This window comes from Coregonus clupeaformis, chromosome 8, assembly GCF_020615455.1.
Source record: "Coregonus clupeaformis isolate EN_2021a chromosome 8, ASM2061545v1, whole genome shotgun sequence".
Lineage (NCBI taxonomy): Eukaryota > Metazoa > Chordata > Actinopteri > Salmoniformes > Salmonidae > Coregonus > Coregonus clupeaformis.
In genome coordinates, this window is record NC_059199.1 from 20,702,561 (window position 1) to 20,707,111 (window position 4,551).

Below are 4,551 nucleotides of genomic sequence, written 5' to 3' on the forward strand. Positions count from 1 at the left end.
TCCCTCATTAAAATGCAAATCAATTTATAACATTTTTGACATGGATTTTTCTGGATTTTTTTGTAGTTATTCTGTCTCTCACTGTTCAAATAAACCTACCATTAAAATTATAGACTGATAATTTCTTTGTCAGTAGGCAAACGTACAAAATCAGCAGAGGATCAAATACTTTTTTCCCTCACTGTTTGTGTGGAAAACATTTAATCACAGGTAACTAGTTAGCTAACTTGTTTAGTATAGTCTGTTTGTAAGTCCACTCACTACTTGTAGCTGTATAGTCTGTTTGTTTGTGTTGTTGGTCTTGGCTAGCTGAATTTTCCGGTCGGTAGATAGCTAGCGCTCACTTACGTGGCTGCAGCTAGCGCTTCAAGTACTAGTGTTAGTTCACGAAATACAAAAAAAAGGGGTGTGTTGTGGAATTATTTGAGATACTCTTTATAAATTTGATGCAAGTACTCAGGACCGCCATTTCGAGTAGCTAACAGAATTATGGCGTTGCGTTGCGTACGTACGTAAGGTATAAATTCAGATTCAACTTTCCCTCTTGCAGTACTGTCACAATGAATTTTCGGTAATCAAACAACAGCACAGACTTTAGCCCTAGTCAGTTCTACACTGTATCTGTTTGGTAACACTTTGTCATTCACAATAATACAGTGTAACGACTTTTACAGGCCAGGTATTTTTCTGACGTTGAAATTCTTGGGCGGGCCACCTAAGCATTTTTTCGGGTTGCCTAAGTCCAAACTGTAATGTTTTCATTTACATTTTTTAATACATTTTAGGGAAGGAAAAAACCCTTTCACTTAAATGACTTTAAACAAGATATAAAGTATGTAGAAAAGATAATGGAGCTACAGTTGAAGTAAGAAGTATACATACACCTTAGCCAAATACATTTAAACTCAGTTTTTCACAATTCCTGACATTTAATCCTAGTAAAAATTCCCTGTCTTAGTTCAGTTAGGACCTCTTTATTTTAACAATGTGAAATGTCAGAATAATAGTAGAGAGAATGATTTATTTCAGCTTTTATTTCTTTCATCACATTCCCAGTGGGTCGGAAGTTTACATACACTCAATTAGTATATGGTAGCACTGCCTTCAAATTGTTTAACTTGGGTCAAACGTTTCGTGTAGCCTTCCACAAGCTTCCCACAATAAGTTGGGTGAATTTTGGCCCATTCCTCCTGACAGAGCTGGTGTAACTGAGTCAGGTTTGTAGGCCTCCTTGCACGCAAACGCTTTTTCAGTTCTGCCCACAAATGTTCTATAGGTCAGGGCTTTGTGATTGCCACTCCAATACCTTGACTTTGTTGTCCTTAAGCCGTTTTGCCACAACTTTGGAAGTATGCTTGGGGTCATTGTCCATTTGGAAGACCCATTTGTGACCAAGCTTTAACTTCCTGACTGATGTCTTGAGATGTTGCTTCAATATATCCACATAATTTTCCTTCCTCATGATGCCATCTATTTTGTGAAGTGCACCAGTCCCTCCTGCAGCAAAGCACCCCCACAGCATGATGCTGCCACCCCCGTGCTTCACGGTTGGGATGGTGTTCTTCGGCTTGCAAGAACCCCCTTTTTCCTCCAAACATAACGATGGTCATTATGGGCAAACAGTTATATTTTTGTTTCATCAGACCAGAGGACATTTCTCCAAAAAGTATGATCTTTGTCCCCATGTGCAGTTGCAAACCGTAGTCTGGCTTTTTTATGGTGGTTTTGGAGCAGTGGCTTCTTCCTTGCTGAGCGGCCTTTCAGGTTATGTCGATATAGGACTAATTTTACTGTGGATATAGATACTTTTGTACCTGTTTCCTCCAGCATCTTCACAAGGTCCTTTGCTGTTGTTCTGGGGTTTATTTGCACTTTTCGCACCAAAGTACGTTCATCTCTAGGAGAAAAAACGCGTCTCCTTCCTGAGCGGTATGACGGCTGCGTGGTCCCATGGTGTTTATACTTGCGTAGTATTGTTTGTACAGATGAACGTGGTACCTTCAGGCATTTGGAAATTGCTCCCAAGGATGAACCAGACTTGTGGAGGTCTACCATTTTTTTTCTGAGGTCTTGGCTGATTTCTTTTCATTTTCCCATGATGTCAAGCAAAGCGGCACTGCGTTTGAAGGTAGGCCTTGAAATACATCCACAGGTACACCTCCAATTGACTCAAATTATGTCAATTAGCCTATCAGAAGCTTCTGAAGCCATGTCATCCTTTTCTGGATTTTTCCAAGCTGTTTAAAGGTACAGTCAACTTAGTGTATTTAAACTTCTGACCCACTGGAATTGTGATACAGTGAATTATAAGTGAAATAATCTGTCTGTAAACAATTGTTGGAAAAATTACTTGTGTCATGCACAAAGTAGATTTCTTAACCGACTTGCGAAAACTATAGTTTGTTAACAAGAAATTTGTGGAGTGGTTGAAAAACGAGTTTTAAGTGTATGTAAACTTCGGATTTCAACTGTATATGTTTTTTTAATCATCTTTGAGAACTAACAATCACCAAAATAAAAGCTAAACAGTCAGAGAGAATTTCAAATTCCAAAAACAATTAATTTAGTAGTATATATTTTGTTATTATGTTTGAGCAAATGAACACCGGATTAGCCATGGCAAAAAGCCTAGAATTGCAGGAAATTATCTTTAAAACTGCAAATTTTTCTCTCAGCTCTGTGACAGAATATGTAGAATCACATGAAATTTGCTTTAAAATGGCAAAAAAACTCTCACCGCTGCATGGAGACATTTTAGAAAATGTTCTAAAATTCAGCTGCCACGGTGGGCCGACCATGCCCCCTGTCACACCCATCTTCTCCCACTGCCGGCCACTTGGCTTCCTCTCATCACCATATGCTTCACATCCGGTTAAATGAAATATCTGGTTTAGTGTTTAATCTGTGCCACCATGACAGCCATGACTTCTCTCGCGTCCTGTTACGATCATGTGAGACATCACAGCAGTTTCCCAGCCAATCAGATCTCTCCACTGATGTGGATGAGCGCTTGTGAAATTTGCTGATGTAATACGGGCTTTATAAATACATTTTATGACATTATACTGTTTAGACTTCAACGTTTTGTATCACTTTTATATAATCTGTTTTATTGTAGGAGGCTCTCATGACTTCCACACCTTGTATTTAATTACATTAAAACACTCACTATCTATTAGAGTATCAGTGTTGCAGTATCGTATAATTTCCAGCAGGTGGCAGAATTATACAACTAACTGATTGCAAAACTTCAAAGCTAGAGAGTGCGTGCGTGTGTGAGAGAGAGAGTTAAGAAGATTGTGCTGTTGTTATTTTGATGATAAAGATCTGGGGACAAGGTGTGTTGAGTCTGCTGAGAGGAGAGAGATTATGTTAACTGTAGAAAGAATGCGATATTATGTGATACTGCAACACTGAGAGCTTCAAGTTCCTTGGTGACCACATCACCAACAAACTATCATGGTCCAAACACACCAAGACAGTCGTGAAGAGGGCACGACAAAGCCTATTCCCCCTCAGGAGACTGAAAAGATTTGGCATGGGTTCTCAGATCCTCAAAAAGTTCTACAATCCTGACTGGTTGCATCACCGCTTGGTATGGCAACTGCTCGGCCTCCGACCGCAAGGCACTACAGAGGGTAGTGTGTACGGCCCAGTAGATCACTGGGGCCAAGCTTCCTGCCATCCAGGACCTCTATACCAGGCGGTGTCAGGCCCTAAAAATTATCAAAGACTCCAGCCACCCTACTCATAGACTGTTCTCTCTGCTACCGCACGGCAAGCGGTACCGGAGCGCCAAGTCTAGGTCCAAAAGGCTTCTACCCCCAAGCCATAAGACTCCTGAACAGCTAATCAAATGGCTATTTGCATTGACCCCCCCTTTTACGCTGCTGCTACTCTCTGTTTATTATCTATGCATAATCACTTTATCTCTACCTACATGTACATATTACCTCAATTTCATCGACTAACCTGTGCCCCCGCACATTGACTCTGTACCGGTATCCCCTGTATATAGCCTCCCTACTGTTATTTTATTTTACTGCTGCTCTTTAATTATTTGCTATTTTTTATTTTTTACTTAACACTTTTTTTTTTCTTAAACTGCATTGTTGGTTAAGGGCTTGTAAGTAATAATTTCACTGTAATGTCTACACCTGTTGTATTCGGCGCATGTAGCAAATCAAATACAAATACAAATAATTCCTGTGTGACATCTTGGTGAGAGACACAAGCACAAGCCTTAGTCCTTGATCATGACTCTTAGTTCCATTACAATACACATAAGAGTAATTGGACGAAGGTGTTTTCTGTACTGGGGGAGTTGTTTTAAGAGCCCGACACTCGATCTGAACATTAACACACATCGCTTGCGGTACAGTTTTGGAAACATAAGGACCTATCGTTCAATAATTTTCAAGAAACAAAAGGTTACATTGATACACACCTTTATAGGGTTAGGATTAGTGTTCCGACACAGCCATATCTCCAAGTTACAGCGCATGTTTACGGAAGACAGACAGAGGGACCATTTGTGCTAATTAGCTATTT